This window comes from Pongo abelii, chromosome 18, assembly GCF_028885655.2.
Source record: "Pongo abelii isolate AG06213 chromosome 18, NHGRI_mPonAbe1-v2.0_pri, whole genome shotgun sequence".
Classification (NCBI taxonomy): Eukaryota; Metazoa; Chordata; class Mammalia; order Primates; family Hominidae; genus Pongo; species Pongo abelii.
In genome coordinates this window covers 82,222,060-82,235,740 of record NC_072003.2, presented here as the reverse complement: position 1 = coordinate 82,235,740, position 13,681 = coordinate 82,222,060, and the positions used below count along the sequence as shown (strand labels likewise).

The window sequence follows — 13,681 nt, the reverse complement described above, 5'->3', positions numbered from 1 at the left end:
TGTCATCTGAATCAAAATCTGCCTATGTTCCTTGGTGCAGTTAAATTCAGATACTATTTCAGCGGTTGTCACCCAGTAGATGCTCAAGAAGGTCATTATCTTTCTATCCATTTATATTTCAGAATATACAGTTATTTGTATGAGGCTGACAGATCCAGATGCAAAAGCTTACTGTAACATGGCAATGTTACTGAAACAATTTCATATTGTTGCTGTATTTTGTTTTGTTTCATTTTGTGGTGATAATAGTTGAAAAGAATGTTTAAGATTCATTTTTTTTTTTGCTGGGAATCTTGCACATGATTTATAAATCTAATTATAACTGTGGATAGTGACAGCCTGTAACTATGTTTAATAGACTGTATTTTCTTATTTTCATCCAGATTTTTACAACCATGTTGGTAGAGCAACACAGTAAGGAGGAAGAGAAGGAGGAAGGAGAGGAGGAGGAGAAAGAAGAGATGAAAAGTCACACTTAAGTCATAAGTACCTACTTGCTCTAAAACACTGAAAACTATGAAAAAGACAATGCATTAATTAGGGTTGAAAATCAAGCTTAGATATTGCAAAACTTATTTTCTAACTGGTTTCATGTTCATAATTAATGGCTAATATTCTGCCATTTATCAAGTATTAAAATAAACAGTGGTTTAATGAGATTTCACTAGGCCACTTGCAAGCACTCAATCAAATTTTATTTTCAATATGTGAAAAATGTCTACTTGACTCTTAATGCATTTAGGGTCAACAGTAACATCTTCATACATAAAATATTCCATTCTGCTTTTAAAGAAGAGGTAATTAAGGGTCACACAGAAGGTCGAGGTTTTGTGTAACTTCTATTCTAATTAATATATCATATGTGGGACTTTGCTTTGGCTTCCAAGTGTTGATCTTTTATAGCTACCACATTCCATGTGATAATGACTTTTATTCTTTCAAAAGGTCATCCTTGATATAATTTCACTGTTAACAGAGGGAACCTGTGAGCATGGGTTTACCTAGATATGGTTGCTTCCTGGAAAGTCATTCCACAAAGTCTTGGGTCTGTTTTGCCCTTAGATGTCATTTAAAAATCAAAGGGGCCAAGTCATTTGAACAAAAGGTGAGAAATTCCATTAGTCATTAGGAAGATTGACTTCACAATCCTGGCCCCATGGAACAATGTGGAGCAGCAGAAATATTTGTATCTGAGAATTTGTTTTCTTTCTTCCTCTTCTGTCTCATAAGTGAAATGACCTGGACATTATTGTTATTTTGTCGGGTATTGATTTGGTTGTTGGTTCTCTTTGGGTAGTGTGGTCCACAGCTGGGGTCCTCACCTCAGCCCCTTTATTATCAGGAAACCTTTGTGTCATTGTTGGAGTTGTTTCCTTTGATGCTTCTCATTACTTGAAAGATTTTGGTCTTCCAAGCAAACTGCATTTATTAAGCAATAGTTATGTCATTTCCCAGGATCTCCCAACCCCCAGCACTTTAAAAAAAATGAAAGATATATAATTATCAAATAGAAGCTTCTTAGATAATCAACCAAGCTGAATTGTTAGGATTCTGGCTGAAAGCAGAGAAGCTTGATACCGACCTAGCTAAGGATAAATGTATGGTTTCAGTCTGGGGTTTCTGAAATGCTAATGATTGGCAAATCACCATCACTGACTGCAAAGAAGCCCCTAGATTAATGCTTGTCAAATGCCACTGTGTATGAAAATCACCTGGAATCTTGTGAAAATGTAGATTCCTAGTCAACAGGTCTGGTGCAGGGCCTAGGTGCTGCATTTCTGACAAGTGCTCAGGTGATGCTGAAGCTGCTTGGTCCATGGACCACACATTGGGAAGCAGGGCTCTAGAGAATAAAGGAGAGCAAGCAGAGAAGGGGGCCATAGCTTCAGCTCAGTTTCAGCTCTGTGGAAGATCTGCTAAGCACCCTCTGTATACCAGGCCCGTTATAACACAAGCTACACTTTTATATAAAATATAGTAATAGGACAGTTTTTCTTCCAATGACTTATTCTATATCTTGTCACATAAAAGTACTGTGCATTTCAGACAAGAGCCAGGCTATGCCCAGGTTGGGATTATTTTCATGTTCATGGTAATATGCATGTAAGACTATTTTTACTGGCCTTCCTTTATGCATAGAGCAAGGAATTGGTCTGTTTGACAAACATGTGTCAATACAGGTATAAAGTGCTAAAAGAAACAGACATTGTCCATGCCATCATGGCATGTCAAGCTGAGAAGACATTGAGCAGGTAAGAACACAAATTAATGTCATTATATATAAGATGAGTGTTAGGAAAGAAGAGAGCACATCCTTACATCTTCTAAGTGCTCCCACCCCTCACCATTTACAAGCAAACGACATTGTAGATCCTCTTTTTCCTTTCACTGTATCACTCCCCATTTGTTCAAGAAATGGTCATTGTGCCAGGCACTATACCCATTTCATAGTGCGACAACAACACTGTTCACTGCCTATGAGGACCATGATGAATCTCAGGACAGAAAAGATGCTAAACTCTGTAATCCCTACTCAAGAGTCAACACCAGGTATGTCATAACAGAGCCTAGCACAGTACCTCTCATAGTACTTGCATTCAAACATATATTTTTGAATGGATAAATGAATGGAGTTATCAATAAGTACCAAGTGTCCTCCCTATAGTGTGAATCAGAAAAGGTGCAAGATAGTGGCTTTTATTACAAGTTTCACATGCAGACAGAATGGGCTATGGATCCCAGCCCTGCCACCCACCATTCAGCTCTCAGAAACTTTGCTCCCTCATCTGGAGGAAAAAAAAGTAGTAACAATAACATTTTTTTGTAGGACTGCTGTAGGATTAAATGAGATATGTCTACGAAATGTTTACTCAGGAGCTTGGCAAATGAAGAAAGTTCAGCAAATAATAATGTTGGGTACTCTAAACATCATCTTTATTATTATTTTCCTAACAATTGTTATGGAAGTACCATCTGATATGGTCCTCAAAGGAGATGAGGCATTTTGACAAATGGAAATGATGAGAAAGCTTCAGCAGAGAAAACAAATCTTTAAGAATCAGATTATTGCTTACACATTCAATAAATATGCCACTGGTTATTTGTGCTTGCCAGGGAATTAGGTGAAGATTAATTAATATTTATAAAGTATTTTGATATCCATGTAATATCTAGTAAGCAATTAGTTCTGTAACGCAAAGCCAAATCCTTTTACATACCAAACAATGTAAAACAAACCGAATACAGCTGTGTAAGAAGGAACGGAATTTCATTAACTCATGTTGCAGGAAATATGTAGCTGGTTGGTTTCCCCCCTCTTTCCCTTTCAGTAATCTTCTTGCTGATTTTCTCTATCTTCCGACTGCACTTTTCCACCCTACCCCCTGCAGCCCCAAATCAAATTATTTCCTCTTGGGTAGCTGTGAAAACAGAAATGGGATAAAAGTAAATGCAATACTGGCCCCTCCAGCCTGGAAGGTGTTTCAAGCCCAAGAGTATACAACAGTCAATGGCTTAACAGGGAAGCAGACAGGGCTCCCAAAGTGTGTATTTCCACATCCATCATCCTAGTCAGACGGTATGAAAGGTTATACGCTCCCTTAATGTGATCCACACGGAGAAGAGCCCTGAGGCAGAAGGAGAGGGGATAAAAAGAAAATTAAGTCAAAATAAAAGATGTGTTCCTCCTCGACTTGTGCCTCCTCAGTCTCTCCAGTCTACTCATGTGTATATATTGCCAATCCAGAATGACTTGACTCTGATGAAGAAAAGGTTCTCCCACCCCACTCCAACCAGTCTCCATGGACCACCCTCACTTCTGGACAATGTATTGTTTCATATCCATGAATTCCATGTCTCTACCTTTTTTCTAAAGCCCATTGCTCTAGCCTCAGGTATCCAATCTTGTGCTCACTGTGGAAGTCTCTGGTCTATGAAACTTTATCTAAAAGTTTAGCACAGTTGTCCCTTGGTATCTGTGAGGGACTGATTCCAGGATTTTTCTCAAATACCAAAATACCCTATGTAAAATGGCATAGTATTCGCATATAACCTATACATAGCCTCCTGTATACTTTAAATTATTTCTAGATTACTTATAATGCCTAATACAATGTAAATGTTATGAAAATAGTTGTACTGTATTTTTTATTTGTATTATTTTTATTGCATTATTTTTTCCTTTGAATGTGTGTGTGTGTGTATACACACACACACACACACACACGCACACACACATATATTTTTATTTTTATTTTAGACAGACCCTCGTTCTGTTACCCAGGCTGGAGTGCCTGGAGTGCAGTGGTGTGATCTCAATGCAAACTCTGCCTCCCGGAATCAAGCAATTCTCATGCCTCAGCCGCCTGAGTAGCTGGGATTAGGTGGGATTACAGGTGCCCGCCACCACTCCTACCTGAGTTTTCTATTTTTAGTGAATTGGGGTTTCACTATGTTGGCCAGGCTGGTATCGAACTCCTGGCTTCAAGTCATCTGTTTGCCTTGGCCTCCCAAAGTGTTGGGATTACAGGCGTGAGCCACCACACCCTGCCAGAGGACATTTTTGATCCATAGTTCATTGAATCCACAGACGTGGAGCCTGTGGATACGAAGGGCTGACTGTGTGTGAAACGGACGTAAAGAGTCTTCATGGCAGAGGCAATGTTGCGGCCCAAACTTTTCTCTAACCCTTGCCCTCTCTTCCTCAACATAGCTCCAGAAATGGTTCTGTGATGGTACTGAAAACCTTGATCTCATAGAAACCTGTCTAATCAAATACAACAGAGCCTATCAGACTCAACCCATCCAGAAAGTGCTTCCTCTCTAACCTCTCATAATAGGATGACCAACTGTCTCTGTTTGTCTAGAACTGAGAGGTTTCCTGGAGTGTGAGACTCTCTGTGTCAAAAGTGGGGCAGAATTGGGCAAACCAGGATGATTGGATACTCTACTCCTACTCTGCCTTGCAAGGTAGAGTATTCTAACTCCATTAGTGTGACAAATCAGTGAATGACCAGGCACTTCTGGCTCCATGTCATACTCATACCACATCTGACCATCCTACACCATAAATCTCACTACTATTTTCCCTTTACCATTATTGTTCTGCTCAAATAACCCAACTATTGTTGGGTCTATTTTCATCAAGTAAAAAAGGGCATTCATGCTGAGAATCTTTATGAAGCCATTTTAGGTCAGATTCTCCCCACAGGTTCCATGTCCTTCCTCACTTTACCAACAATAGTGACTTTCTTGAGGTCAAAGATGAAAGGGCTCAGACGTTGCCCAGTAGGAAGTTAGCCTACCTTTGCCTACAGATTGACTCTAGTCCACAGTATACTCCTAAAAAGGGCGGAACCTACTCTTCTATCCACCCTCACTTACAGAGCCCAAGACTCACATCATCACTGCATCATGAAATTCATCACACAGCCTCTCCCCATCATTTGGTGACGTTCTTTGTTCAGAACCTCCGGCTCCACCTCCCTCACCCTTTGAGTGGCAGACATTTGCTTGACCCCTTCATACCTTAAAGACACCCAACGCCTCCAGATCCAGTACCTAAAGCCCTCTTGTGGCCAAACAATACATTATTATGCAAAATAGTAAAGATGAAGACATCCTATTAGAAGGGAGTTCACACGATGCTTATGCCACTATCTCTCTGCCTGGAAAATTACAAACCGAAACTTTACCCTTTTCTAAGAGTCCAACAACTACATTTTGCTATATTAACGGTATTATTTTTTTAAAAAAATAATTAGCACTAGCAGAACAAGGCTAAGGCTGTGTTGCCTGAATAAGATATGGGCCAAATGTGTCCACTGATAGAAATAACCCCTATTTTATCATCAGGCAGAGGATAAGCAAAACACGCCAGGGGCTGGATGAATCCTTCCAAAGCCAGCCATGTGGCATTTTCCTGTAATTAGCTCAATTGTGCATTCTTAGTACCTTTCCCAAGTCCCCTGAGAGTCGACTGTAGTCTTTCTCAGCTTCTCTAGCTGCTGTAACTTGAAAACCTGCCTCACCCTTCCTGTGGTCAATGTCTGCTAATACCACATTTTAATCACATTTAGATGTGTATGCTCAATATCTCTAAATTATCTGAGGAACCTGCCAAACTGTTTCACCAGCAAATCCACTAAGTTACTTACAAATCAAAAAAGCTTATGGAACAAATTACTACATTCAGTAATTTACAGGCACTCTTCATTGTACAAAGCAATTTAAAATTACTGGAGCACTATGCCTTTTCCCCCCATAAGTGCTTCAATCTGGAAGTGACTGGGACTCTATTCCTGAGATGAGCAAGGTAATTTAACATTTTGGAGGACTTTTTATACATATGCATATAATAGAAACACCTATTTTAATAATGATTAGGATTCTGATCATGTACAAAACTGCACGATTTAAAATTACCAACATGTTTCAATTTCATCAATGCTTCAAGTTTGGGATTGAATTCGATATTGTATGTAGGAAATAAAAAACACACAACCATTTCATGCCCTCATCCCTACTCTTTATGATAATTAGAATTTCAACTTGGACAATTTAAGCACCTGCCATATAGAAGCCACTGCAATTCTCAAGCAATCTAACTTCATGAGAAAGCAACCCTCTGATTTCAAGATTTCATTTGGCTATTGTGTGGCTGTTTATCGCAAAGTACTTCAGAATCAGAGGCATCTCTCTGTTAGTAGACAATGCATCTTAAAAATATTTGTTGGGCCAGACGCGGTGGCTCAAGCCTGTAATTCCAGCACTTTGGGAGGGTGACGTGGGCAGATCATGAGGTCAGGAGATAGAGACCATCCTGGCCAACATCGTGAAACCCCGACTCTATTAAAAAATATAAAAAATTAGCTCAGTGTGGTGGGGCACACCTGTAGTCCCAGCTACTTGGGAGGCTGAGGCAGGGGAATCACTTGAACCCGGGAGGCAGAGGTTGCAGTGAGCCAAGATTGCACCACTGCACTCCAGCCTGGTGACAGAGTGACAGTTCGTCTCAAAAACAAAAAAAAAATTGTTAAGGCTGGGCACAGTGGCTTGTGCCTGTAATCCCCGCTCTTTGGGAGGCTGAGGCAGGTGGATCACCTGAGGTCAGGAAATTGAGACCATCCTGGCCAACATGGTGAATCCCCATCTCTACTAATAACACAAAAAATTAGCCGGGCATGGTGGTGCATGCTTGTAATCCCAGGTATTTGGGAGGCTGAGGCAGGAGAATTGCCTGAACCCAGGAGGTGGAGGTTGCAGTGAGCCAAGATCGTGCCACTGCAGTCACTCCAGCCTGGGCAACAGAGGGAGACTGTTTGAAGAAAAAAAAAAGTTAATATTGTTTAGATCTAAGAGGAAATAGGCCAAGAAGATTTCAGTTCTCACTAGATAAAAACACTTTCAGCTAATGAGAAGTTCTTGTTTCATTTTGTTTTTTTGAAGCATCAAGAAAAAGAATGAGGTACTTTGCTACTAGAAAGTGAGGCATTGTTTAAAAGATGGCACAATACAAAGCAGACTCCTGGTATTTTCCTGGTGAATTCAGTTGTGAAAACAAACAAAGTCGGGGAGGGTGGCTGAGAAGTGGGTGCACCTTACTGCTTTGGAAGGACTAAGATAAAACACGCCTGTGCTGTCTGACCATTTTCTTAAAACCATGGATAGAAAGCCCTTGGAAAAAGCAGAAAGTTCTTAGTCCCTGTTAATTTTTTTGGCTAAATTTTTAGTATTGGAGAGTTCAAGAAAACATCAAAGTGGAGAGAATCATATGATGAACTTCTCTCTATCCATCACTCAACCTCAATATTAAACTCACGGCTACCATTAATTAGCTCACCTGAGCACCCATCCACTCACCTCTTCCACAGACTGTCTTAAAGAAAATTCTAGATATCATATGATTTCATCTATAAATATTTAGAAGGTATCTGTAAAAGATTGAAAGTATTTTTTAACAGAAGCACCATGCATTATCATAACTGAACAAAAACTAATGAGCATTTCTAAATGGCAGCAAACACCTAGTCTTTGTTCATATTATTCTAACAAATTTTTTGCAGTCTATTTTTAAATCAGAATCCAAATTAGAACCAAAAATGATGATTGATACATCTCTTATGTTTTTTAATTCATCCAACCTCCTGTTCATATATAATTCTTTTGTCTTTGTAACATTGTGTTGAATCATTTGGATTGTTTCCACAGTGGAAGTTTGCAGATTGCATCTCTGTGGTATCATTTAACATGTTCGCCTGTCCACTGTGTTTCCTATAAATAGATATATCCTGGAGGCTGGATCAGATTCAGGTGCAGTATTTTTTGCTCAAGACTAGGTGGTGTTGTGAACTTACTTCAGGAGATACAAATGTCAGGTGGTCTTTCTTTTTATCAATGGTTATTGCCTAGATAGATTAATTTAGTAAGAATTGCAAATTCATTATATTCTAATTCTGTCATTTTTTCATTGCTTATTACCTAGAAAGAGAAATGCTCTTCATCAACTAGTTAATTATTTCTACATGGAATTCTGAAAACAAAGGCAGGATAAGTGTTTATGTTTTTTTTCCTTTCCATTTCTCAAATAATGAGATGGTCTCTATCATCTTTGTAAGGTAACCTATAAATAATTTCGTTTTACCCCTATCATTATGAACTCATGTATTTAAACAGATTTAGTGTATTTAAACCCATTGAAATTACTTATTTTGTTTTTAGGCTCAAATTATCTCATCTTTGAGCTACTGGTTCTGGCTTCTTTAAACGACATGACCCTAATGAAATCTCATAGCCTCTCTGCTTCTTGGTATGACAATATTTTGCAGATTCTTCTTGTTTATTTCCTGCCTCAAATATAAACTCAATCATTTTCTCAAGAGAGCTTGGTTTCTTTTGCTAGAAAATGATTACTAGTGACCATAATCTATTTGCTAAGGAAGTTTATTGCTATTGGGTTGGTCACTGTTTCTAGGCCTTTTTAGTAGAAAGAGAATACATGAATTTTTAAGATAAAACACCTAATAAATTCATATATATAATCCCACTTCCAATCCTCTAGCATTTTAAATTAATCTCACTGGTCTTATATCTGTATCTTCTTCCTCCCATACTTCAATATTCTAGTTCTCCAAATTAACATACACATTTATCTTTCAACACACACAATATGAATATTATACTATATTTTATATATCGATAAATATACCAACACTCCCTCCAAAAGCAGTATTATTGAAAATACTTTAAGATTTCCCTTTGCAGTTGTTTTGGTTTTTGGTTTTCAATTGTCTTTAATGGACAGAGTCAAATATCTGTGTTTTAAAATAACTAGGGGTAGTTCCTCTCAAGTGGCTATGCCATCATGTTGAGTACACACTTAGGTTCAATTGTTTCTCTGACTTTTGAATTTTAGAATAGCCTTTTTATTTCATTTTGTTTTCAAATTTATGAAACAATTTTTTAAAAAAGTGATTTTTTTTCCCGATCTCTTCAGCCTTATTTCATGCTTTTCACTTTAGGTAACTGCATCAGGTTATATATTCCAGTAATGGCCACAGCAATATTTTTTGCCATACCTCCTCTTCCAGACCTTATCATTTCCTCACTAGGATGTAAAGTCCATCCCTGTCTCCTGCTTCCCCACCTTTCTTGAACCTGGGTGGGCCTTATATCTGCCAAGAAAAAAAGAAATGTGGCAAAGGTGACACCATATGGCTTCTGAGACTAATTCATAAAAGATAGTACAGCTTGCCCAGCCTCTCTCTCGGAATAGGCATCTTTGGAGCCACAGGCCAACTTGTAAAACATACAGCTACCTGTAAGCCTCCATGCTGGAGAGACCATAGAGAGATGTCAAGGCAGCCTTAGCAGTTCCAGCCTCAACCCTCAGAGGTTTGTCTCTCAGATCCACACCCAGGTCTATGAGTGAGCGCACTTCCAGATGACTCCAGCCTCAGCCACTGACTGCAAGCCCATGAGAAACCCTGAGATCCACCTAGCAGAGCCCAGACAATCCCTACACCGTGAGAGACAATAATAAAATGGTGTTGACATTTTAAGGCGCGAATTTGCTTCAAAATAAGTAGATAGACTGGGCATGGCGGCTCATGCCTATAATCTCAGCATTTTGGGAGGCCAAGGTGGGAGGATGGCTTGAGCCCAGAAGTTCAAGACTAACCTGGGTAACATAGGCAGACCCAATTTCTACAGAAAAATTAAAAATTAGCCAGGTGTGGTGGTGCACACCTGTAGTCTCAGCTATTCAGAAGGCTAAGGCAGGAGGATCTCTTGAGCAGAAGGTGAAGGTTACAGTGAGCTTTGATCGCACCACTGAACTCCAGTCTGAGCGACAGAATGAGACCTTGTTTATACAAAAAAGAAAAGATAACTGGAACGGTAACTATTTTTTTTAAAAAAATGATTTAACCTTTTATTTTTTAAAAAAGTAAATTTGTATATAAATGTGTATCCCCCCAAAGACAGGCAGTAATACAACACACAATTTTCTCCATCTTACTTTTTCCGCCTTAAAAATATATCCGAACATTATCCCAAATAGCCTATAGCCATATTCCTCATTCCCTTTTAGAGCTGCACAGTACTCATTTGTGTAGACATTCCATTGTTTATTCAACCTGTGTTCTTTTGATAGACATTTGGAAGGATTCAAGTTTTATTTATTTTTTTATATTGCATATATTGCTGTATTACATAGCCTTGTGTCCCGGGTAATCTTTTGATTGCTGTTAATGTCGCTTGTTTCAATGGGGTGAGGCAAATGTCTGTCAAGGTCAAATAACTTAATTCACACAAAGTCCTTGCAGCAAGGCCTATCCTGTAGTAAGAACCCAATACCGATTAGCCATAGGCATCACTAAGGAAGACCCTTTCGGTTCCATGGATGGGAACAAAGTCAGTGAGGAACATGGTTCCCTTTGCCACACATTCTTATATCACTGGAGGTGCAATCCCCAGGATTAGGAAGCACAGATGGTCCAAGGGGACCACACATTCCTTCAAGCCCTTGTTCTTCCCTCCTCCTGAAACCATTTTCTTTCACCTGGCCCCTCGCCTTTCTGAATCCTACACTTCATTTGAGGTTCAGAGCAAGTATTTATTTTTAGGGGAGCCCTCAACGACCATACCCAGTCCATAACAGGGTCATAGTCCTTTTTTTTTTAAGGTCAGGGAATATTATTCTCCTTCTTTCAAGTCATTGATTCATGTTTGTAGTTGAGACATCCATAAGTAGTGTTATTTGATAAAGGCTTTCTTCCCTTGTAGTCAGCAAGCTCCATGACTGTCTGTGCCTCTTGTAAGCCCAGCATCCAAGCCCAGGCTTGAATGGTCAAGGCTCTAACCAATTATGGAAAGAAGGAATGTGGATAGGGCAGATCTCTTGCATCTAGAGCCAGACTTGCAAGGCCCCACAGAGCTCACCCTAAGGCTGAATTCACCAAGGGGCATGGGCCAACTTCAAGCCTGGGAAATTCAGTCATCTGCCTCGAATCGTCTCATTAGTATAAATTTTAAAAATAGCCTTATGCCAATATTATAAAGGTAATTTCCTCTTGGAAAGAACACTTACTCATTTGCCTTAAACAGTCATTAATGTTCCAAATTCCCCCTCAGAATTTCATGTCAATGGTCCTATAGGGAATTTAAAAGTAAAACCAGAAAAATAATGATGTGGGGAAAATGTCAGATGAGAACTGTGAATGCATTACAGACCTTCAGCTAATATTGTTGCTGCTGAAGTTCAAGGATTAAGTAGTCATCAGTTTGCAACCTTCCACAGGAGCCCATCCCTCTCTGACAGCAGCTGGTCTCCAGCTTTCCAATAATGATCATTTCCGCTGTAACTGATGGCCTCATCTAATGAGGAGATCATTGTTAAAAGTCACCAAGCTCACCCCTCATTGGTAGAGGCAGGTCCCATAGACTTACCAGGACAGACTCCACCAGAGAAAGGGCAGGCATATTCATATGAATGAAAATAATCTACCACATTTTTTGCAGCCAAACATTGGTTATACTCCAATAAGAAAATGGAATATTTACATTCAGGGCCAGATCCAGGAAATCCAGGGCATAAATGTATAATCCTTAATAAAGAATGTCTTTTCAGACCAAAATCCTTAGGGTGGTTATAGTGTGAGTCTCACGTTCACATCAAGAATGTTTTGGGGTAGGAACCCTGTCTATGTCTTTCATTTCTATAGCCTTAGTGCTGATCACAGACCTGTCATGTAGCAGATAATCAATAAAACTATGTTCTATGAATAAATGAATGGTTTCTTTCCATAGCCTGGGCTCTGAAAATAACTGCAGTGCAGTTCCAGAAGCGGGATGCCTGTGTTCAAATCCTGCCTCCATCATTAACTAATTATAAAACTGTAGGGAGATTACTTAAATTCTCTGTGCCTCAGTTTTATTATCTGTAAAATGGACATAAATTAGTTCCTACCCCAAAGGGTTGTAAGGATTAAATGTGCTAATATCCATGAAGCATTTAGAACAGTGTCTGAGGCATTATCAGGGCACAACATGCAAGCTCTTCCTGTTCTTTTATGAGTACCAACGTGAACGTGTACTGAGTACCCAATGTGTGCCAGTCTCTGTGCTTGGTGCTTTCCATACACTATTGACTATTTCAACTCCTTTGTGGTGATGCTGTCATTTTAAAGAAGAGCAGTATAAACAAATAAATGATATTTAATCATTCCCACTTCCCCACATTGCAGATATCCTTATCCCTGTTTTAAAGATGAAGGAACTGAGAGATGCTGGTTAGTGTTCACATTAACGACATATGCATGGCACAGCCAGGATCACTCCTGGCTCATCTGACTGCTGTGTTCTCCTCTACTGCTGCCACTGTTTCTTGGAACCACTTCTCAGATAAATCTTAACACTAGCAAGTTGCTCCACCTAGGACCCCAGCATCCATCTAGCCTTCATTCTGCTCTGCTCTTTCTATTCCCATTGCATATATCACCTTCTAAAATACTATGTGACTTATTTATATATTAGTTGTCTCTTCTGCTAGAATGTCAGTTCTACAAGCATAGGGATCTTTGCCTTATTTATTCATTGATGTATTCCAAGTGTCTAAAAACTGCCTAGAAAAGCATAGGCATTCAATACATTTTGAAGAAGAAAGAAGGAGAAAGGATAGACTTGCCTCCCTCCCCTTGAGTGCTCTCTAGTTCCTGCCCAGTGGCATCTCCTCTTGGGTAACTCTGCCAACATTCATGCAGATGTCTTAATTTCCTCTGTCTCCCAGGTTGCCCTCCCTGAAACACAGTGTGGCTAGAGGTAGGGAAAGGGAGGGGTAGCCCAGAAGTTAGGGAAGTCTCCTTCCCAGTAGGGCCAAGCCTGGGACAAAAGAACTGGAGGAACAGTGGGACAGGCAGCTTAGAAGCTTCCTGTATAACAAAAGAGGGAGGACTTCATGACTCCCTAGTCCATTCCTTTCTCATAGTAATTCCAGAATTTGTAAATTTGGGAATCAGTATTTGATACTAGAATCTGTGTCATTGTCCCTGGCTGGTGGCTGAAAAGGTTCAATACCTCCTTTATCTGGAAAGTTACTTGAAATATGCCTTCATGCTTAGCGGGCTAAAATATGTCATCTGATTAATTTAGATCAATTAATTGATTGTTTTTGTAATTACAGGAT

The 13,681-nt window shown here is 39.5% G+C and overlaps 1 protein-coding gene and 1 long non-coding RNA gene across 2 annotated transcripts in view; both read right to left on the bottom strand.

Moving 5' to 3' along the window:
• The window catches only part of CDH13 (cadherin 13), a gene marked incomplete at its 5' end in the record, with an annotated part of 1,173,335 nt that overhangs the window by 967,040 nt on the left and 192,614 nt on the right, over nucleotides 1-13,681 (bottom strand).
• The window catches only part of LOC112129354 (uncharacterized), a 56,418-nt gene continuing 45,944 nt past the window's right edge, over nucleotides 3,208-13,681 (bottom strand). Inside the window, exons 2-3 of the long non-coding RNA XR_002911747.2 lie at nucleotides 6,185-9,671; nucleotides 3,208-3,626 (exon numbers count right to left, since the gene is read on the bottom strand). This is a non-coding gene — a long non-coding RNA (uncharacterized LOC112129354). The remainder of the gene's footprint in view (nucleotides 3,627-6,184; nucleotides 9,672-13,681) is intronic.